Source organism: Oncorhynchus keta, unplaced genomic scaffold, assembly GCF_023373465.1.
Source record: "Oncorhynchus keta strain PuntledgeMale-10-30-2019 unplaced genomic scaffold, Oket_V2 Un_contig_86_pilon_pilon, whole genome shotgun sequence".
Lineage (NCBI taxonomy): Eukaryota > Metazoa > Chordata > Actinopteri > Salmoniformes > Salmonidae > Oncorhynchus > Oncorhynchus keta.
This window is the reverse complement of record NW_026290186.1, coordinates 1-23,844: the sequence shown is the minus strand read 5'-3', so window position 1 is coordinate 23,844 and position 23,844 is coordinate 1. Positions and strand designations below refer to the sequence as shown.

The window sequence follows — 23,844 nt, the reverse complement described above, 5'->3', positions numbered from 1 at the left end:
CAAATCAAATTACATTTTATTTGTCACATACACATGGTTAGCAGATGTTAATGCGAGTGTAGCGAAATGCTTGTGCTTCTAGTTCCGACAATGCAGTAATAACCCAACAAGTAATCTAACTAACAATTCCAAAACTACTGTCTTATACACAGTGTAAGGGGATAAAGAATATGTACATGAGGATATATGAATGAGTGATGGTACGGGGCAGCATACAGTAGATGGTATCGAGTACAGTATATACATATGAGATGAGTGTGTAGACAAAGTAAACAAAGTGGCATAGTTAAAGTGGCTAGTGATACATGTATTACATAAGGATGCAGTCGATGATATAGAGTACAGTATATACATATGCATATGAGATGAATAATGTAGGGTAAGTAACATTATATAAGGTAGCATTGTTTAAAGTGGCTAGTGATATATTTACATCATTTCCCATCAATTCCCATTATTAAAGTGGCTGGAGTTGGGTCAGTGTCAATGTCAGTGTGTTGGCAGCAGCCACTCAATGTTAGTGGTGGCTGTTTAACAGTCTGATGGCCTTGAGATAGAAGCTGTTTTTCAGTCTCTCGGTCCCAGCTTTGATGCACCTGTACTGACCTCGCCTTCTGGATGATAGCGGGGTGAACAGGCAGTGGCTCGGGTGGTTGATGTCCTTGATGATCTTTATGGCCTTCCTGTAACATCGGGTGGTGTAGGTGTCCTGGAGGGCAGGTAGTTTGCCCCCGGTGATGCGTTGTGCAGATCTCACTACCATCTGGAGAGCCTTACGGTTGAGGGAGGAGCAGTTGCCGTACCAGGCGGTGATACAGCCCGCCAGGATGCTCTCGATTGTGCATCTGTAGAAGTTTGTGAGTGCTTTTGGTGACAAGCCGAATTTCTTCAGCCTCCTGAGGTTGAAGAGGCGCTGCTGCGCCTTCTTCACGACGCTGTCTGTGTGAGTGGACCAATTCAGTTTGTCTGTGATGTGTATGCCGAGGAACTTAAAACTTGCTACCCTCTCCACTACTGTTCCATCGATGTGGATAGGGGGGTGTTCCCTCTGCTGTTTCCTGAAGTCCACAATCATCTCCTTAGTTTTGTTGACGTTGAGTGTGAGGTTATTTTCCTGACACCACACTCCGAGGGCCCTCACCTCCTCCCTGTAGGCCGTCTCGTCGTTGTTGGTAATCAAGCCTACCACTGTTGTGTCGTCCGCAAACTTGATGATTGAGTTGGAGGCGTGCATGGCCACGCAGTCGTGGGTGAACAGGGAGTACAGGAGAGGGCTCAGAACGCACCCTTGTGGGGCCCCGTGTTGAGGATCAGCGGGGAGGAGATGTTGTTGTCTACCCTCACCACCTGGGGGCGGCCCGTCAGGAAGTTCAGTACCCAGTTGCACAGGGCGGGGTCGAGACCCAGGGTCTCGAGCTTGATGACGAGCTTGGAGGGTACTATGGTGTTGAATGCCGAGCTGTAGTCGATGAACAGCATTCTCACATAGGTATTCCTCTTGTCCAGATGGGTTAGGGCAGTGTGCAGTGTGGTTGAGATTGCATCGTGCCTAGGAACGTGAAGCGAGGCGGCCATCTCTGTCGGCGCCGGAAGTCAAAGCCCCATACATCCTTCTTTAACCGTCTCCTCCCCTTCATCTGCACTGATTCTAGTGGATTTAGCAAGTGACATCAATAAGGGATCTGAACTTTCACCTGGATTCCCCTGTCAGTTTATGTCATGGAAAGACATGGTGTCCTTGTTTGTGTTTTGTACACTCAGAGTGTAAACACAACATGTAAAGTGTTGGTTCCGTGTTTCATGAGCTGAAAAAAAAAATACAGGAAATGATCCAAAAAGCTTATTTCTTTCAAATGTCTTTACATCCCTGTGGGTGATCATTTCTCATTTGCCAAGATATTCCATTCACCTGATAGGTGTGGCATATCAAGAAGCTCATTAAACAGCATGATTGTTACACAGGTGCACCTTCTGCTGGGGACAAAAAGACCACCCTAAAAGGCTAACCTAAAATGTACATTTTTTTTTGTCACACAACACAATACCACAGATGTCTCAAGTTTTGAGGAAGTGTGCTATTTACATGCTGAGTGCAGGAATGTCAACCAGAGCAGTTGCCAGATAATTTATTGTGAATTTTTCTACCATAAGCCGCCTCCAACGTCCTTTTAGACAATCTGGCAGAACAGGTTCCAGCCTTGGTGTGAGATGAATTGGGAAAAACTGGTACTGACGAAGCAGGCGGTGTAACTTATGATACACACATTTATTTTGTTCAAGTATTGTAGTTTGTTTTACAATTTTTGACAATGTGAAAACAACCAAACGGCAAAAACACATTGTAACAAATAATCAAACCCTGATTCAACTATAGCAAACAATCTGTGAATTTTCTAGCAGCCTAACTTTTTTTCCAAATTTCTTAAACCCTGATTCAAACCCTGAGCCTAACTTTTCTTTTGTATGTGTTTGAAACAGAGACTTAGATAGACATTGCATAACTCTACTGGCCCCATTAGGGTGTCTGTGAGATCACAAGCAGTGCCATTGAGGCCATCTCCATTCTGAAGTAGTACATTTTGTTCTTCTACGACTTCTATGAGTTGGTAAACAAACAAGAAAGGGTGCACACTGCCCCCTGGAGGGAGTTGTCTGAACAGGTATGAAGACAAGGGTGGTGATTTACTGCCCCCTGGAGGGTGTTGTCTGAACAGGTATGAAGACAAGGATGGTGATTTTCTGCCCCCTGGAGGGAGTTGTCTGAACAGGTATGAAGACAAGGATGGTGATTTACTGCCCCCCGGAGGGTGTTGTCTGAACAGGTATGAAGACAAGGATGGTGATTTTCTGCCCCCTGGAGGGAGTTGTCTGAACAGGTATAAAGACAAGGATGGTGATTTACTGCCCCCTGGAGGGAGTTGTCTGAACAGGTATAAAGACAAGGATGGTGATTTACTGCCCCCTGGAGGGTGTTGTCTGAACAGGTATGAAGACAAGGATGGTGATTTACTGCTCCCCGGAGGGTGTTGTCTGAACAGGTATGAAGACAAGGATGGTGATTTACTGCCCCCTGGAGGGTGTTGTCTGAACAGGTATAAAGACAAGGATGGTGATTTTCATTGACAGAGAGGCGGACCAAAGTGCAGCGTGGTTGTTTTGATTCATGTTTTAATAAATCACTTCACATGAACAAACTAACAAAAACAAGAAACGTGAAAACCCAAAACAGGTGCAAAACACAGAGACAGGAACAATCACCCACAAACACACAGTGAAACCCAGGCTACCTAAGTATGATTCTCAATCAGAGACAACTAATGACACCTGCCTCTGATTGAGAACCATACTCGGCCGAAACATAGAAATACCCAAAACCTAGAAAAACAAACATAGACTGCCCACCCAACTCACGCCCTGACCATACTAAATAAATACAAAACAAAGAAAAATAAAGGTCAGAACGTGACAATAACAGGGAGGAAGACAGCTTCTTTCTACCGCACCTTCACCAAGTCATATAATGTTTACTACATGAATAACTGTTACATCAGAAAAAAATACAGTGTTTTTAATAATGTGTTTTTATGCTGGATGTGAGTAATTTAGCAGGTCTATAGTGTAATGTGTTTTTATGCTGGATGTGAGTAATTTAGCAGGTCTATAGTATAATGTGTTTTTATGCTGGATGTGAGTAAGTTAGCAGGTCTATAGTATAATGTGTTTTTATGCTGGATGTGAGTAATTTAGCAGGTCTATAGTATAATGTGTTTTTATGCTGGATGTGAGTAATTTAGCAGGTCTATAGTATAATGTGTTTTTATGCTGGATGTGAGTAAGTTAGCAGGTCTATAGTATAATGTGTTTTTATGCTGGATGTGAGTAATTTAGCAGGTCTATAGTATAATGTGTTTTTATGCTGGATGTGAGTAATTTAGCAGGTCTATAGTATAATGTGTTTTTATGCTGGATGTGAGTAAGTTAGCAGGTCTATAGTATAATGTGTTTTTATGCTGGATGTGAGTAATTTAGCAGGTCTATAGTATAATGTGTTTTTATGCTGGATGTGAGTAATTTAGCGTAATTTAGCAGGTCTATAGTATAATGTGTTTTTATGCTGGATGTGAGTAATTTAGCAGGTCTATAGTATAATGTGTTTTTATGCTGGATGTGAGTAATTTAGCAGGTCTATAGTATAATGTGTTTTTATGCTGGATGTGAGTAATTTAGCAGGTCTATAGTATCATGTGTTTTTATGCTGGATGTGAGTAATTTAGCAGGTTTATAGTATAATGTGTTTTTATGCTGGATGTGAGTAATTTAGCAGGTCTATAGTATAATGTGTTTTTATGCTGGATGTGAGTAATTTAGCAGGTCTATAGTATAATGTGTTTTTATGCTGGATGTGAGTAATTTAGCAGGTCTATAGTATAATGTGTTTTTATGCTGGATGTAATTTAGCAGGTCTATAGTATAATGTGTTTTTATGCTGGATGTGAGTAATTTAGCAGGTCTATGGTATAATGTGTTTTTATGCTGGATGTAATTTAGCAGGTCTATAGTATAATGTGTTTTTATGCTGGATGTGAGTAATTTAGCAGGTCTATAGTATAATGTGTTTTTATGCTGGATGTGAGTAATTTAGCAGGTCTATAGTATAATGTGTTTTTATGCTGGATGTGAGTAATTTAGCAGGTCTATAGTATAATGTGTTTTTATGCTGGATGTGAGTAATTTAGCAGGTTTATAGTATAATGTGTTTTTATGCTGGATTTGAGTAATTTAGCAGGACTATAGTATAATGTGTTTTTATGCTGGATGTGAGTAATTTAGCAGGTCTATAGTATAATGTGTTTTTATGCTGGATGTGAGTAATTTAGCAGGTCTATAGTATAATGTGTTTTTATGCTGGATGTGAGTAATTTAGCAGGTCTATAGTATAATGTGTTTTTAGGCTGGATGTGAGTAATTTAGCAGGTCTATAGTATAATGTGTTTTTATGCTGGATGTGAGTAATTTAGCAGGTCTATGGTATAATGTGTTTTTATGCTGGATGTGAGTAATTTAGCAGGTCTATAGTATAATGTGTTTTTATGCTGGATGTGAGTTATTTAGCAGGTCTATGGTATAATGTGTTTTTATGCTGGATGTAATTTAGCAGGTCTATAGTATAATGTGTTTTTATGCTGGATGTGAGTAATTTAGCAGGTCTATAGTATAATGTGTTTTTATGCTGGATGTGAGTAATTTAGCAGGTCTATAGTATAATGTGTTTTTATGCTGGATGTGAGTAATTTAGCAGGTCTATAGTATAATGTGTTTTTATGCTGGATGTGAGTAATTTAGCAGGTCTATAGTATAATGTGTTTTTATGCTGGATGTGAGTAATTTAGCAGGTCTATAGTATAATGTGTTTTTATGCTGGATGTGAGTAATTTAGCAGGTCTATAGTATAATGTGTTTTTATGCTGGATGTGAGTAATTTAGCAGGTCTAGTATAATGTGTTTTTATGCTGGATGTGAGGTCTATAGTATAATGTGTTTTTATGCTGGATGTGTAATTTAGCAGTAATTTAGCAGGTCTATAGTATAATGTGTTTTTATGCTGGATGTGAGTAATTTAGCAGGTCTATAGTATAATGTGTTTTTATGCTGGATGTGAGTAATTTAGCAGGTCTATAGTATAATGTGTTTTTATGCTGGATGTGAGTAATTTAGCAGGTCTATAGTATAATGTGTTTTTATGCTGGATGTGAGTAATTTAGCAGGTCTATAGTATAATGTGTTTTTATGCTGGATGTGAGTAATTTGTGTTTTTATGCTGGAGGTCTATAGTATAATGTGTTTTTATGCTGGATGTGAGTAATTTAGCAGGTCTATAGTATAATGTGTTTTTATGCTGGATGTGAGTAATTTAGCAGGTCTATAGTATAATGTGTTTTTATGCTGGATGTGAGTAATTTAGCAGGTCTATAGTATAATGTGTTTTTATGCTGGATGTGAGTAATTTAGCAGGTCTATAGTATAATGTGTTTTTATGCTGGATGTGAGTAATTTAGCAGGTCTATAGTATAATGTGTTTTTATGCTGGATGTGAGTAATTTAGCAGGTCTATAGTATAATGTGTTTTTATGCTGGATGTGAGTAATTTAGCAGGTCTATAGTATAATGTGTTTTTATGCTGGATGTGAGTAATTTAGCAGGTCTATAGTATAATGTGTTTTTATGCTGGATGTGAGTAATTTAGCAGGTCTATAGTATAATGTGTTTTTATGCTGGATGTGAGTAATTTAGCAGGTCTATAGTATAATGTGTTTTTATGCTGGATGTGAGTAATTTAGCAGGTCTATAGTATAATGTGTTTTTATGCTGGATGTGAGTAATTTAGCAGGTCTATAGTATAATGTGTTTTTATGCTGGATGTGAGTAATTTAGCAGGTCTATAGTATAATGTGTTTTTATGCTGGATGTGAGTAATTTAGCAGGTCTATAGTATAATGTGTTTTTATGCTGGATGTGAGTAATTTAGCAGGTCTATAGTATAATGTGTTTTTATGCTGGATGTGAGTAATTTAGCAGGTCTATAGTATAATGTGTTTTTATGCTGGATGTGAGTAATTTAGCAGGTCTATAGTATCATGTGTTTTTATGCTGGATGTGAGTAATTTAGCAGGTCTATAGTATCATGTGTTTTTATGCTGGATGTGAGTAATTTAGCAGGTCTATAGTATAATGTGTTTTTATGCTGGATGTGAGTAATTTAGCAGGTCTATAGTATAATGTGTTTTTATGCTGGATGTGAGTAATTTAGCAGGTCTATAGTATAATGTGTTTTTATGCTGGATGTGAGTAATTTAGCAGGTCTATAGTATAATGTGTTTTTATGCTGGATGGATTTAGCAGGTCTAATAATGTGTTTTTATGCTGGATGTGAGGTCTATAGTATAATGTGTTTTTATAATGTGTAATTTAGCCTTTAGTATAATGTGTTTTTATGCTGGATGTGGGTAATTTAGCAGGTCTATAGTATAATGTGTTTTTATGCTGGATGTGAGTAATTTAGCAGGTCTATAGTATAATGTGTTTTTATGCTGGATGTGAGTAATTTAGCAGGTCTATAATATAATGTGTTTTTATGCTGGATGTAGTAATTTAGGCGGCAGGGTAGCCTAGTGGTTAATGTGTTTTTATGCTGGATGGCAGGGTAGCCTAGTATAATGGTTTTTATGCTGGATGTGTAGCAGGTCTATAGTATAATGTGTTTTTATGCTGGATGTGAGTAATTTAGCAGGTCTATAGTATAATGTGTTTTTATGGGATGTAGCCTATGGTATAATGTGTTTTTATGCTGGATGTAGGGTAGCCTAGTTTAGTGCAGCCTGTGGTTAGTGTAGTATAATGTGTTTTTATGCTGGATAGCCTATGGTTAATGTGTTTTTATGCTGGAGGTAGGGTAGCCTATGGTATAATGTGTTTTTATGCTGGATGTGAGTAATTTAGCCTAGTATAATGTGTTTTTATGCTGGAGTGAGTAATTTAGCAGGTCTAGGTGTTTTTATGCCTAGTGGTTAGAGTCTAGAGGTGGTTTTTAGGGTGTGTGGTTTTATAGAGGCTGGAGGGTAGCCTAGTGGTATAATGTGTTTTTATGCTGGATGTGAGTAATTTAGCCTATGGTATAATGTGTTTTTATGCTGGATGGCAGGTCTATAGTATAATGGTTTTTATGCTGGATGTGTAGAGGTCTATAGGTAGGGTAGCCTAGTGGTTAGAGTGTAGAGGTGGTAGGGTAGCTTAACAGGTCTAGTGGTTTTTATGCTGGAGGGCGGCAGGTCTAGCCTAATGGTTTTTAGAGGATGTAGAGGGCAGGTCTATAATATAATGGTTTTGAACCATTTAGCCAAAACACACATTAGTGGTTAGAGTGAGCTCGAGAGGATGGCAGGGTAGCCTAGTGGTTGATTGTAGAGGTTTTAAATAGTTTGTTGCTACTGTCTAGTGGTTAGAGTGGAGGAGGTGGAAGGGAGAGCCTGAGTGGTTAGAGTGTCAAAGGTGGTAGGTAAATGTACAGCCTATGGTTGACAAAGAAACAGTGCAGGGTAGCCTTGGATTACATCAGATATTTATTTAGGGTTATCTACTGGACAGAGGTTAGAGTGTAGAGGTGGCAGGGTAGCCTAGTGGTTAGAGTGTAGAGGGGCAGGGTAGCCTAGTGGTTAGAGTGTAGAGGTGGTAGGGTAGCCTAGTGGTTAGAGTGTAGAGGTGGCAGGGTAGCCTAGTGGTTAGAGTGTAGAGGTGGTAGGGTAGCCTAGTGGTTAGAGTGGAGGGGCAGGGTAGCCTAGTGGTTAGAGTGTAGAGGTGGTAGGGTAGCCTAGTGGTTAGAGTGTAGAGGAGGCAGGGTAGCCTAGTGGTTAGAGTGGAGGTGGTAGGGTAGCCTAGTGGTTAGAGTGTAGAGGTGGCAGGGTAGCCTAGTGGTTAGAGTGTAGAGGTGGCAGGGTAGCCTAGTGGTTAGAGTGTAGAGGTGGTAGGGTAGCCTAGTGGTTAGAGTGGAGGGGTGGCAGGGTAGCCTAGTGGTTAGAGTGTAGAGGTGGTAGGGTAGCCTAGTGGTTAGAGTGTAGAGGTGGTAGGGTAGCCTAGTGGTTAGAGTGGAGAGGGTGGTAGGGTAGCCTAGTGGTTAGAGTGTAGAGGTGGTAGGGTAGCCTAGTGGTTAGAGTGTAGAGGAGGCAGGGTAGCCTAGTGGTTAGCCTAGTGGTTAGAGTGTAGAGGTGGCAGGGTAGTCTAGTGGTTAGAGTGTAGAGGAGGTAGGGTAGTCTAGTGGTTAGAGTGTAGAGGTGGTAGGGTAGCCTAGTGGTTAGAGTGTAGAGGAGGTAGGGTAGTCTAGTGGTTAGAGTGTAGAGGTGGCAGGGTAGCCTTGTGGTTAGAGTGTAGAGGTGGTAGGGTAGCCTAGTGGTTAGAGTGTAGAGGAGGTAGGGTAGCCTAGTGGTTAGAGTGTAGAGGTGGCAGGGTAGCCTAGTGGTTAGAGTGGAGGGCGGCAGGGTAGCCTAGTGGTTAGAGTGTAGAGGTGGCAGGGTAGTCTAGTGGTTAGAGTGTAGAGGAGGTAGGGTAGCCTAGTGGTTAGAGTGTAGAGGGAGGTAGGGTAGCCTAGTGGTTAGAGTGTAGAGGAGGTAGGGTAGTCTAGTGGTTAGAGTGTAGCCTAGTGGTTAGAGTGTAGAGGAGGTAGGGTAGCCTAGTGGTTAGAGTGTAGAGGAGGTAGGGTAGTCTAGTGGTTAGAGTGTAGCAGGGTAGCCTAGTGGTTAGAGTGTAGAGGTGGCAGGGTAGCCTAGTGGTTAGAGTGTAGAGCGGCAGGGTAGTCTAGTGGTTAGAGTGTAGAGGAGGTAGGGTAGACTAGTGGTTAGAGTGTAGAGGAGGCAGGGTAGCCTAGTGGTTAGAGTGTAGAGGAGGTAGGGTAGCCTAGTGGTTAGAGTGTAGAGGTGGCAGGGTAGCCTAGTGGTTAGAGTGTAGAGGTGGCAGGGTAGCCTAGTGGTTAGAGTGTAGAGGTGGCAGGGTAGCCTAGTGGTTAGAGTGTAGAGGAGGTAGGGTAGCCTAGTGGTTAGAGTGTAGAGGCGGTAGGGTAGCCTAGTGGTTAGAGTGTAGAGGCGGTAGGGTAGCCTAGTGGTTAGAGTGTAGAGGCGGCAGGGTAGCCTAGTGGTTAGAGTGTAGAGGTGGCAGGGTAGCCTAGTGGTTAGAGTGTAGAGGTGGTAGGGTAGCCTAGTGGTTAGAGTGTAGAGGTGGCAGGGTAGCCTAGTGGTTAGAGTGTAGAGGAGGTAGGGTAGCCTAGTGGTTAGAGTGTAGAGGAGGTAGGGTAGCCTAGTGGTTAGAGTGTAGGGGTGGCAGGTAGCCTAGTGGTTAGAGTGTAGAGGAGGTAGGGTAGCCTAGTGGTTAGAGTGTAGAGGAGGCAGGTAGTCTAGTGGTTAGAGTGTAGAGGAGGTAGGGTAGCCTAGTGGTTAGAGTGTAGAGGTGGCAGGGTAGCCTAGTGGTTAGAGTGTAGGGGTGGCAGGTAGCCTAGTGGTTAGAGTGTAGAGGAGGTAGGGTAGCCTAGTGGTTAGAGTGTAGAGGAGGCAGGTAGCCTAGTGGTTAGAGTGTAGAGGAGGTAGGGTAGCCTAGTGGTTAGAGTGTAGAGGTGGCAGGTAGCCTAGTGGTTAGAGTGTAGAGGCGGCAGGGTAGCCTAGTGGTTAGAGTGTAGAGGTGGCAGGGTAGCCTAGTGGTTAGAGTGTAGAGGTGGCAGGGTAGCCTAGTGGTTAGAGTGTAGAGGGGGCAGGGTAGCCTAGTGGTTAGAGTGTAGAGGTGGCAGGGTAGCCTAGTGGTTAGAGTGGAGGGGGGCAGGGTAGCCTAGTGGTTAGAGTGGAGGGGTGGCAGGGTAGCCTAGTGGTTAGAGTGGAGGGGGGCAGGGTAGCCTAGTGGTTAGAGTGTAGAGGTGGCAGGGTAGCCTAGTGGTTAGAGTGGAGGGGTGGCAGGGTAGCCTAGTGGTTAGAGTGGAGGGCGGCAGGGTAGCCTAGTGGTTAGAGTGTAGAGGTGCCAGGGTATCCTAGTGGTTAGAGTGGAGGGGCGGCAGGGTAGCCTAGTGGTTAGAGTGGAGGGTGGCAGGGTAGCCTAGTGGTTAGAGTGGAGGGCGGCAGGGTCCCTAGTGGTTAGAGTGTAGAGGTGGTAGGGTATCCTAGTGGTTAGAGTGGAGGGCGGCAGGGTAGCCTAGTGGTTAGAGTGTAGAGGTGGCAGGGTAACCTAGTGGTTAGAGTGGAGGGGCAGCAGGGTAGCCTAGTGGTTAGAGTGGAGGGGCGGCAGGGTAGCCTAGTGGTTAGAGTGGAGGGGTGGCAGGGTAGCCTAGTGGTTAGAGTGTAGAGGTGGTAGGGTAGCCTAGTGGTTAGAGTGTAGAGGCGGCAGGGTAGCCTAGTGGTTAGAGTGTAGAGGTGGCAGGGTAGCCTAGTGGTTAGAGTGTAGAGGTGGTAGGGTAGCCTAGTGGTTAGAGTGTAGAGGTGGCAGGGTAGCCTAGTGGTTAGAGTGTAGAGGTGGTAGGGTAGCCTAGTGGTTAGAGTGTAGAGGTGGCAGGGTAGCCTAGTGGTTAGAGTGTAGAGGTGGCAGGGTAGCCTAGTGGTTAGAGTGTAGAGGTGGCAGGGTAGCCTAGTGGTTAGAGTGTAGAGGTGGCAGGGTAGCCTAGTGGTTAGAGTGTAGAGGTGGCAGGGTAGCCTAGTGGTTAGAGTGTAGAGGTGGTAGGGTAGCCTAGTGGTTAGAGTGGAGGGGCGGCAGGGTAGCCTAGTGGTTAGAGTGGAGGGTGGCAGGGTAGCCTAGTGGTTAGAGTGGAGGGTGGCAGGGTAGCCTAGTGGTTAGAGTGGAGGGCGGCAGGGTAGCCTAGTGGTTAGAGTGGAGGGGCGGCAGGGTAGCCTAGTGGTTAGAGTGGAGGGGGCAGGGTCGCCTAGTGGTTAGGTGTAGAGGTAGGGTATCCTAGTGGTTAGAGTGGAGGGCGGCAGGGTAGCCTAGTGGTTAGAGTGGAGGGGTGGCAGGGTAGCCTAGTGGTTAGAGTGTAGAGGTGGCAGGGTAGCCTAGTGGTTAGAGTGGAGGGGTGGCAGGGTAGCCTAGTGGTTAGAGTGGAGAGGTGGCAGGGTAGCCTAGTGGTTAGAGTGGAGAGGTGGCAGGGTAGCCTAGTGGTTAGAGTGTAGAGGCCAGGGTAGCCTAGTGGTTAGAGTGTAGAGGTGGCAGGGTAGCCTAGTGGTTAGAGTGTAGAGGGGGCAGGGTAGCCTAGTGGTTAGAGTGTAGAGGCGGCAGGGTAGCCTAGTGGTTAGAGTGGAGGGGCGGCAGGGTCGCCTAGTGGTTAGAGTGTAGAGGTGCCAGGGTATCCTAGTGGTTAGAGTGGAGGGGCGGCAGGGTAGCCTAGTGGTTAGAGTGGAGGGGCGGCAGGGTAGCCTAGTGGTTAGAGTGGAGGGGCGGCAGGGTAGCCTAGTGGTTAGAGTGGAGGGTTGGCAGGCTAGCCTAGTGGTTAGAGCGTTGGACTAGTAACTGGAAGGTTGCAAGTTCAAACCCATGAGCTGACAAGGTACAAATCTGTCGTTCTGCCCCTGAACAGACAGTTAACCCACTGTTCCTAGACCAGTTAACCCACTGTTCCGAAAAAAATAAGATTTGTTCTTAATTAACTGACTTGCCTGGTTAAAAAAAAAAAAAAAAAAAATTTTGGTCTCATGACCTGAAATAAAAGATGGCCGACATTTTCCATGCGCACCAAAAAGCTTTTATCTCTCAAATGTTAATTCAGCCTTTGTGGTTTGGAATATAAAGTTCTAATCACCTGTAAAATCACCTGTAAATGAACACTGAACAGGTGTAATGAACACTGAACAGGTGTAATGAACACAGAACAGGTGTAAACACTGAACAGGTGTAATGAACACTGAACAGGTGTAATGAACACTGAACACTGTAACAGGTGTAATGAACACTGAACAGGTGTAATGAACACTGAACAGGTGTAATGAACACTGAACAGGTGTAATGAACAGGTGTAATGAACACTGAACAGGTGTAATGAACAGGTGTAATGAACACTGAACAGGTGTAATGAACAGGTGTAATGAACACTGAACAGGTGTAATGAACAGGTGTAATGAACACTTAACAGGTGTAATGAACACTGAACAGGTGTAATGAACACTGAACAGGTGTAATGAACACTGAACAGGTGTAATGAACAGGTGTAATGAACACTGAACAGGTGTAATGAACAGGTGTAATGAACACTGAACAGGTGTAATGAACACTGAACAGGTGTAATGAACACTGAACAGGTGTAATGAACAGGTGTAATGAACACTGAACAGGTGTAATGAACAGGTGTAATGAACACTGTAATGAACACTGAACAGGTGTAATGAACACTGAACAGGTTACACTGAACAGGTGTAATGAACATTAATGAACACTGAACAGGTGTAATAAAAAATACAGGTGTAATGATCCTGAACAGGTATGAACACTGAACAGGTGTAATGAACAGAGGTGTAATGAACACTGAACAGGTGTAATGAACACTGAACAGGTGTAATGAACACTGAACAGGTGTAATGAACACTGAACAGGTGTAATGAACACTGAACAGAACACTGAACAGAATGAACACTGAACAGGTGTAATGAACAGGTGTAATGAACACTGAACAGGTGTAATGAACAGGTGAATGAACAGGTGTAATGAACACTGAACAGGTGTAATGAACACTGAACAGGTGTAATGAACACTGAACAGGTGTAATGAACAGGTGTAATGAACACTGAACAGGTGTAATGAACACTGAACAGGTGTAATGAACACTGAACAGGTGTAATGAACACTGAACAGGTGTAATGAACACTTAACAGGTGTAATGAACACTTAACAGGTGTAATGAACACTGAACAGGTGTAATGAACAGGTGTAATGAACACTGAACAGGTGTAATGAACACTGAACAGGTGTAATGAACAGGTGTAATGAACACTGAACAGGTGTAATGAACAGGTGTAATGAACACTGAACAGGTGTAATGAACACTGAACAGGTGTAATGAACACTGAACAGGTGTAATGAACAGAACAGGTGTAATGAACACTTAACAGAATGAACACTGAACAGGTGTAATGAACAGGTGTAATGAACACTGAACAGGTGTAATGAACAGGTGTAATGAACACTGAACAGAATGAACAGGTGTAATGAACACTGAACAGGTGTAATGAACACTGAACAGGTGTAATGAACACTGAACAGGTGTAATGAACAGAGAATGAACACTGAACAGAATGAACACTGAACAGGTGTAATGAACACTGAACAGGTGTAATGAACAGGTGTAATGAACACTGAACAGAGTAATGAACAGGTGAATGAACACTGAACAGAATGAACAGAACAGAATGAACACTGAACAGAATGAACAGGTGTAATGAACACTGAACAGGTGTAATGAACACTGAACAGAGTAATGAACAGAACAGGTGTAATGAACAGAACAGGTGTAATGAACACTGAACAGGTGTAATGAACACTGAACAGGTGTAATGAACACTTAACAGGTGTAATGAACAGAACAGGTGTAATGAACAGGTGAATGAACACTGAACAGGTGTAATGAACAGAGAATGAACAGAATGAACACTGAACAGGTGTAATGAACACTGAACAGGTGTAATGAACAGAGTGTAATGAACACTGAACAGGTGTAATGAACACTGAACAGAGAACAGGTGTAATGAACACTGAACAGGTGTAATGAACAGAGTAATGAACACTGAACAGAATGAACAGAACAGGTGAATGAACACTGAACAGGTGTAATGGACAGAATGAACAGGTGTAATGAACAGAACAGGTGTAATGAACAGGTGTAATGAACAGAACAGAGAACAGAACAGGTGTAATGAACAGAGAATGAACACTGAACAGGTGTAAAACAGAATGAACAGAGACAGGTGTAATGAACACTGAACAGAAGAGGGACAGAGAGACAGAGACAGAGACAGAGAGGGACAGAGACAGAGAGAGACAGAGAACAGAGACAGAGAAGAGAGAGACAGAGAGAGAGAGAGAGAGAGACAGAGAGACAGAGAGAGGGACAGAGAGACAGAGACAGAGAGGGACAGAGAGACAGAGACAGAGACAGAGACAGAGAGAGAGACAGAGACAGAGACAGAGACAGAGACAGAGAGAGACAGAGAGAGAGAGAGAGACAGAGACAGAGACAGAGACAGAGACAGAGACAGAGACAGAGAGAGAGAGACCTGTCCATCTACCACTCAGTAATATAGGATCAGAGCAGTGCTAAGGTATGAAAAATCTGTTATAGACACACATGGACAAATTCAAACATACACCTTACATGCTTACGCACGTACAGTGCGGCAAAAAAGTATTTAGTCAGCCACCAATTGTGCAAGTTCTCCCAGTTAAAAAGATGAGAGAGGCCTGTAAATTTCATCATAGGTACACTTCAACTATGACAGACAAAATGAGGGAAAACAAATCCAGAAAATCACATTGTAGGATTTTTTATGAATATATTTGCTAAATATGGTGGAAAAAAAGTATTTGAATGGAGCATTCAAATATTTACCCACTGCTAGTGGGGCAACCTTAGCTTTTTCTGATTGGTCAATTCTTGGAAGCAATACCATCTGTTTAGTGGCTAGCCAGAGCAATTCTTCTGGTTGTGGTAGAGCACAGCAATGTGATTGGCTGTGTAATATTCACATTCCAATACCCATATAGAAAATACAGTTCAACAGTTCACACATTTTCATTCTTTGATTTTATTACCTAAATGTTATTTATTTTATTGTAGCTCCTTTGTTGACAATAATTAAATGTGTTATTAGATGTGTACATTCATTGTGTTATTGCATTAATACAGTTTAAACAGTAGATATTTGGGGAAGTTACTAACATAAAAGTGGAATATTGGAATATGTCTGACAAGAGGAACAGTCCTGCCCAGTGTGAAAACCAACACACACAGCCTTACACACTCAGCTCGCTGTATTCTACAGCTGCACTGCTACAGCTTCACCTGGAGGGGGAGACAGAAACAACCAGATTTAAGGGACAGGACAAACAAGACCAATGACAGATAGGATGTGTTATCTGAAAGGCTCTGACATAGCTGTCCCAATAGAGTCACTATGATCCAGAAACGGACTGGCCATAGGACATTTTGGTCAGATGGTCACTGACCATCTCGAATCCCACCGTACCTTCTCCGCTGTGCAATCTGGTTTCCGAGCCGGTCACGGGTGCACCTCAGCCACACTCAAGGTACTAAACGATATCATAACCGCCATCGATAAAAGACAGTACTGTGCAGCCGTCTTCATCGACCTTGCCAAGGCTTTCGACTCGGTCAATCACCATATTCTTATCGGCAGACTCAGTAGCCTCGGTTTTTCGGATGACTGCCTTGCCTGGTTCACCAATTACTTTGCAGACAGAGTTCAGTGTGTCAAATATGAGGGCATGCTGTCCGGTCCTCTGGCAGTCTCTATGGGGGTGCCACAGGGTTCAATTCTCGGGCCGACTCTTTTCTCTGTATATATCAATGATGTTGCTCTTGCTGCGGGCGATTCCCTGATCCACCTCTACGCAGACGACACCATTCTATATACTTTCGGCCCGTCATTGGACACTGTGCTATCTAACCTCCAAACGAGCTTCAATGCCATACAACACTCCTTCCGTGGCCTCCAACTGCTCTTAAACGCTAGTAAAACCAAATGCATGCTTTTCAACCGATCACTGCCTGCACCCGCATGCCCGACTAGCATCACCACCCTGAATGGTTCCGACCTTGAATATGTGGACATCTATAAGTACCTAGGTGTCTGGCTAGACTGCAAACTCTCCTTCCAGACTCATATCAAACATCTTCAATCGAAAATCAAATCAAGAGTCGGCTTTCTATTCCGCAACAAAGCCTCCTTCACTCACGCCGCCAAGCTTACCCTAGTAAAACTGACTATCCTACCGATCCTCGACTTTGGCGATGTCATCTACAAAATGGCTTCCAACACTCTACTCAGCAAACTGGATGCAGTCTATCACAGTGCCATCCGTTTTGTCACTAAAGCACCTTATACCACCCACCACTGCGACTTGTATGCTCTAGTCGGCTGGCCCTCGCTACATATTCGTCGCCAGACCCACTGGCTCCAGGTCATCTACAAGTCCATGCTAGGTAAAGCTCCGCCTTATCTCAGTTCACTGGTCACGATGGCAACACCCATCCGTAGCACGCGCTCCAGCAGGTGTATCTCACTGATCATCCCTAAAGCCAACACCTCATTTGGCCCGCCTTTCGTTCCAGTACTCTGCTGCCTGAGACTGGAACGAACTGCAAAAATCGCTGAAGCTGGAGACTTTTATCTCCCTCACCAACTTCAAACATCAGCTATCTGAGCAGCTAACCGATCGCTGCAGCTGTACATAGTCTAATGGTAAATAGCCCAACCATTTTCACCTACCTCATCCCCATACTGTTTTTATTTATTTACTTTTCTGCTCTTTTGCACACCAATATCTCTACCTGTACATGACCATCTGATCATTTATCACTCCAGTGTTAATCTGCAAAATTGTAATTATTCGCCTACCTCCTCATGCCTTTTTTTCTACTGTGTTATTGACTTAATTGTTGACTTAATTGTTGACTTAATTGTTTACTCCATGTGTAACTCTGTGTTGTCTGCTCACACTGCTATGCTTTATCTTGGCCAGGTCGCAGTTGCAAATGAGAACTTGTTCTCAACTAGCCTACCTGGTTAAATAAAGGTGAAATAAAAAAATAAAAATAAAATACATTTTGTAAACATTTTCTGATTGGTCAATTCTTGGTGTAGGTAGCTCCTTTGTTGACAATCCTCGACTGACTTCAATACAAGATTATCGTGTCATAAATAAATACGTCACTCACCCTAACGTCAGGACCAGACTCCACAGACCACAGGTTGGGTTGGTCCTCCTCTTCCTCCTCGTCACCAGTGGGAAACCAGCTAGGATAATATTATACAGACGGATTAGATTACATCAGATATTCATTGATTTATTGATTTGATATTTAAAGTATTAGGACTCTCCAGCAACATGGAGACAGTAATACAGAGATAGAATACATTATATATGACCTCAGTTATATTACTCTGTCAACTAGTAATACAGAGATGAACATCACAGAGACAACATTATATATGACCTCAGTTATATTACTCTGTCAACTAGTAATACAGAGATGAACATCACAGAGACAACATTATATATGACCTCAGTTATATTACTCTGCCAACTAGTAATACAGAGATGAACATCACAGAGACAACATTATATATGACCTCAGTTATATTACTCTGCCAACTAGTAATACAGAGATGAACATCACAGAGACATTAATACAGAGATGAACATCACAGAGACAACATTATATATGACCTCAGTTATATTACTCTGCCAACTAGTAATACAGAGATGAACATCACAGAGACATTAATACAGAGATGAACATCACAGAGACAACATTATATATGACCTCAGTTATATTACTCTGCCAACTAGTAATACAGAGATGAACATCACAGAGACATTAATACAGAGATGAACATCACAGAGACAACATTATATATGACCTTAGTTATATTACTCTGTCAACTAGTAATACAGAGATGAATATCACAGAGACATTAAACATTAACACAGAGATGAACATCACAGAGACATTAAACATTAACACAGAGATGGACATCACAGAGACATTAATACAGAGATGAACATCACAGAGACATTAAACATTAACACAGAGATGAACATCACAGAGACATTAAACATTAACACAGAGATGGACATCACAGAGACATTAATACAGAGATGAACATCACAGAGACATTAAACATTACACAGAGATGAACATCACAGAGACATTAAACATTACACACAGAGATGAGATGACATCACAGAGACATCACAGAGACATTAAACATTACCACAGAGATGAACATCACAGAGACATTAAACATTAACACAGAGATGAACATCACAGAGACATTAAACATTACACAGAGATGACAGAGACATTAAACATGAACATCACAGAGATAGACATCACATTAAACATTAACACAGAGATGGACATCACAGAGACATTAATACAGAGATAGACATCACAGAGACATTAATACAGAGATGAACATCACAGAGACATTAAACATTACCACAGAGATGGACATCACAGAGACATTAAACATTACCACAGAGATGAACATCACAGAGACATTAAACATTAACACAGAGATGAACATCACAGAGACATTAAACATTAACACAGAGATGGACATCACAGAGACATTAATACAGAGATGAACATCACAGAGACATTAAACATTAACACAGAGATGAACATCACAGAGACATTAAACATTAACACAGAGATGGACATCACAGAGACATTAATACAGAGATAGACATCACAGAGACATTAATACAGAGATGAACATCACAGAGACATTAAACATTACCACAGAGATGGACATCACAGAGACATTAAACATTACCACAGAGATGAACATCACAGAGACATTAAACATTAACACAGAGATGAACATCACAGAGACATTAAACATTACCACAGAGATGGACATCACAGAGACATTAAACATTACCACAGAGATGAACATCACAGAGACATTAAACATTAACACAGAGATGAACACCACAGAGACATTAAACATTAACACAGAGATGAACATCACAGAGACATTAATACAGAGATGAACATCACAGAGACATTAATACAGAGATGAATATCACAGAGACATTAAACATTAACACAGAGATGAACATCACAGAGACATTAAACATTACCACAGAGATGAACATCACAGAGACATTAAACATTAACACAGAGATGAACATCACAGAGACATTAAACATTAACACAGAGATGAACATCACAGAGACATTAAACATTACCACAGAGATGGACATCACAGAGACATTAAACATTACCACAGAGATGAACATCACAGAGACATTAAACATTAACACAGAGATGAACATCACAGAGACATTAAACATTAACACAGAGATGAACATCACAGAGACATTAAACATTACATTACAGAGACACAGAGATGAACATCACAGAGACATTAAACATTACATTGACATCACAGAGACATGAAACATTACATGAACATCACAGAGACATTAAACATTAACACAGAGATGAACATCACAGAGACATTAAACATTAACACAGAGATGAACATCACAGAGACATTAAACATTACCACAGAGATGAACATCACAGAGACATTAAACATTAACACAGAGATGAACATCACAGAGACACAGAGATGAACATCACAGAGACATTAAACATTAACACAGAGATGAACACCACAGAGACATTAAACATTAACACAGAGATGAACATCACAGAGACATTAAACATACAGAGATGAACATCACAGAGACATTAAACATACAGAGATGAACATCACAGAGACATTAAACATTAACACAGAGATGAACATCACAGAGACATTAAACATTACCACAGAGATGAACATCACAGAGACATTAAACATTGACATCACAGAGATGGACATCACACAGAGACATTAAACATTAACACAGAGATGAACATCACAGAGACATTAAACATTAACACAGAGATGAACATCACAGAGACATTAAACATTAAACATTAACACAGAGATCACAGAGACATTAAACATTAACATCACAGAGACATCATGAGAGACATTAAACATTAACACAGAGATGAACATCACAGAGACATTAAACATTACCACAGAGATGGACATCACAGAGACATTAAACATTACCACAGAGATGAACATCACAGAGACATTAAACATTAACACAGAGATGAACACCACAGAGACATTAAACATTAACACAGAGATGAACATCACAGAGACATTAATACAGAGATGAACATCACAGAGACATTAATACAGAGATGAACATCACAGAGACATTAAACATTAACACAGAGATGAACACCACAGAGACATTAAACATTAACACAGAGATGGACATCACAGAGACATTAAAACAGAGATGAACATCACAGAGACATTAAACATTAATACAGAGATAGACATCACAGAGACATTAATACAGAGATCACCTGGTTAATGTGAAACATGTGTTCTACTGTAGTGTTTCACTGAGAGGCTGAAATCCAGACCTGTTTTGTGTTAACATCCCATAAAGATGAGATGAAACGTGTGTTATACTGTAGTGAGCCTGAACTTCAGACCATCTAGCACAAAAAGTTGCTCCCCTGGTCATATTTGTGCTTGGACTTTCAAAACGTTAACCCAGAATGTGTTAACACTGTTATTAAAACTATTATTGAAATATTCATTGAACGTTTTCAGGAAGTAAAAAATAACCTATAATTTCTGTTCTCTGAGTGTTAATAAAACCTCCCAGGTAAATGTTCAGGGAACCATAGTAAAACGTTCTCAGAACCTCAGAAACCTCCCTGGAACCATAATAAGACGTTCTCAGAACCTCCCTGGAACCATAGTTAGATGTTCTCAGAACCTCCCTGGAACCATAGTTAGACGTTCTCAGAACCTCCCTGGAACCATAGTTAGACGTTCTCAGAACCTCCCTGGAACCATAGTTCTCAGAACCTCCCTGGAACCATAGTTCTCAGAACCTCCCTGGAACCATAGTAAGACGTTCTCAGAACCTCCCTGGAACCATAGTAAAACGTTCTCAGAAACCTCCTCAGAACCTCCCTGGAACCAACCTAAACCTCCCTGGAACCATAGTTAACGTTCCCAGAACAGGCTAAGTTTTCACTTCCATTTTCAGAACGTTAAAAAAATGCTCCGTTTTACCAGGCAGGAAGGTTATGGCTTCCTCCCCAGAACCAATGGTAAACCAAAAATGTATGTTCCCACAACTTTCAGCAAATCAAATTCGCTAGTTGGGATTCCACTTCTTGTACTCCATGTCATATGCCAAGTTATGTTGACAAGGAGTAGAATGTTACCACAAAATAGACTGGTACCCAGTGTCCTGTCTTTACTATCATTAAACTGAAGATTAATCTTTATCAAATGACTCTCTAACTATTATTACGCATTTAAACTGATTAATCATGTAACTGTAATTAACTAGGAAGCATAAACAAACAGTAGATAGTTACAAGGAAATGATAACGGAGTTTCCCTAGTGGGATAAACCGGCATCGCGGCTTGGTGTACAAAAGAGAAGTGGTGGTCGACTGAGATAAGACAACACACAGTTGATAATTATAACAATTGAAATGCTAATCCTTTGCACATGAACGCTCACTCATTCGGGAACAATTGCAATCAATATATATATTTACGCTCAGTGTGTCGTCGGGGTCTCTGTTGAATAGTTTGTTTCTGTTGGAGAGTGTCCGTCCTCTCTCGCTCTCTCTCGTAGTTAGAATGGATAGTTCAGAGTAACATTCATTCATGTCGTTATAGAATAGATGTTTCGGCAGTTGTCGGTCTTCGCGTTCAATGATACCAAATTCCTAGCTGCAGACTAGTAATTAATATCAAAGACTTGTTCTTATTCTGTCAGTATCGATAGTCTAAGAGTTTAACCACATGGTATGGTTAAAAGATTCAGCCATCTACTCAAACCTTGGCCCTCTCGTTATCGAGGTAAGCTGGTCTGCAACCTTTGTCCTCTCGTGATTGAGAGAAACATGGTCTGTTGAGAAATTCTCAAAGTGGGGTTTTTATTCGGGAGTTGCAGAAAAGGGCCTGTCCCAGGATGGACTCATGGACGGTCCTCTGATGTAGTTAAACTCAAAAGAGAATTGGAGTTTCCTTCATTAAACTGTCCAAAATCACACTAATTTCAAACAGTATCATCCTCACTCATTCATCTTATACAACAATTAGATGTAAACCTCATATCTGAGGCTATGATATAAACAGCATTATGGTAATGTGGTCGTATTGGCTCCCATGAGTTTCACCAAATTGTACCAAACGGACCAGTTCGTAGATGGATTCTTCACCGATCTTATATACCTTCTTCAGAACATAAATGTTGTTGGGACCTCAAGTTCTGTGAGTTTGAAGAAATGCCTTTGTTCTCTATGAAAATTCACTCTGTCTCTATACTGTGGCCATGAGGAAATAATTTCCTCCAAGAATTTATGACCTCTCTCTGACCACAGCAGCCTGTGTGTAGAAGACAGGGAAAGGGGGATGGGGCTTGCTGTACCCAAAGAGGGCAACATCATGACACCAGGCTATGGAGATCCGTAGGGTTGAGAGCCTGTTTTGCGAGGGAGACCTGGCAAGACTTGTTTAGCAGGACCTAGCTAACTGTAGACTTAGTTAGCGTGACCAGGCTAACTGTAGACTTAGTTAGCAGGACCAGGCTAGCAGGACCAGGCTAACTGTAGACTTAGTTAGCATGACCAGGCTAACTGTAGACTTAGTTAGCAGGACCAGGCTAACTGTAGAATTAGATAGCAGGACAAGGCTAACTGTAGAATTAGATAGCAGGACCTGGCTAAAAGCATTCGTAAGTTAGGCTAACTGTAGACCTAAGTTAGGCTAACTGCACCTGGAGGTGAAGAGAGACTTCTCGTTGATCATCTGGACTCTGAAGATGTTGACAGCCTTATAGACATCTATCACATCCTGGTACTTCTCCAGTAGATGCCTGGAGAGAGAGACAGCATAGAAAATAGTCACTCCACAATATCACCACACTTGACAAGATTAAACACAACAATGTGGAGTTGAGACACTATAAACCTCAAGATACCTGTAATATGTCCCTGACTTGCCCTTCTGGTTCCTCTGGTCTGGCTTCATGTCCTCTCCCCCCCACTGGTAGCAGGGGCAGGGGAAGAGGCTTAGCCAGGGGTAGAGGCAGGGGCTGGGGCCTGGTCTGGTCCTCTCTCCCAGGGGCAGGTTCTGTGCCAGGTAAGGTCTGAGCAGGGCTCTGGGCAGCAGAAACATCAGCCAGTAGATGGGCTCCTCATTTACAATGTCATGGAAGCTCTGGAGGTACTGACGCACAGCTGCAGAGGGCTGGATGGAGGACAGGTTCTGTAGGCAGGAGAAAGAGGAAAAGGAGGAGGAGATGGAGGAGGAATAGAGACAGGGAGTTTACTGTGTGGTTATGGAAAACATGGAGGTACTGACGCACAGCTGCAGAGTGCTGGATGGAGGACAGGTTCTGTAGGCATGATGAGGAGGATGAAGAGGAGGAGGAAGAGAGACAGGGAGACCAAGGTTAAGGTATATACAGGGAGTGACAGTACCA

General features: G+C 42.2%; 2 long non-coding RNA genes across 6 annotated transcripts; both read left to right on the top strand.

Annotated features, from left to right (window-relative positions):
• The first annotated feature begins 4,081 nt into the window (after positions 1 to 4,081).
• LOC127926939 (uncharacterized) lies at positions 4,082 to 6,861 on the top strand. The gene is made up of 3 exons (XR_008125592.1): positions 4,082 to 4,324; positions 4,787 to 5,487; positions 6,671 to 6,861. It is a non-coding gene; the product is annotated as an uncharacterized LOC127926939 (long non-coding RNA).
• A 1,580-nt stretch (positions 6,862 to 8,441) lies between these two features.
• LOC127926938 (uncharacterized) lies at positions 8,442 to 12,089 on the top strand. 5 transcript variants are annotated; one of them, XR_008125587.1, is made up of 6 exons: positions 8,442 to 8,515; positions 9,366 to 9,599; positions 9,798 to 9,867; positions 10,193 to 10,251; positions 10,872 to 11,234; positions 11,718 to 12,089. It is a non-coding gene; the product is annotated as an uncharacterized LOC127926938 (long non-coding RNA). The 5 variants fall into 5 exon arrangements; XR_008125588.1 differs by lacking the exon at positions 8,442 to 8,515 and adding an exon at positions 8,943 to 8,990 and having other exon boundaries at positions 9,366 to 9,530; positions 9,795 to 9,867; positions 11,718 to 12,088; XR_008125589.1 differs by lacking the exon at positions 8,442 to 8,515 and adding an exon at positions 9,193 to 9,243 and having other exon boundaries at positions 9,369 to 9,530; positions 9,795 to 9,867; positions 11,718 to 12,087.
• The last annotated feature ends 11,755 nt before the right edge of the window (positions 12,090 to 23,844 follow it).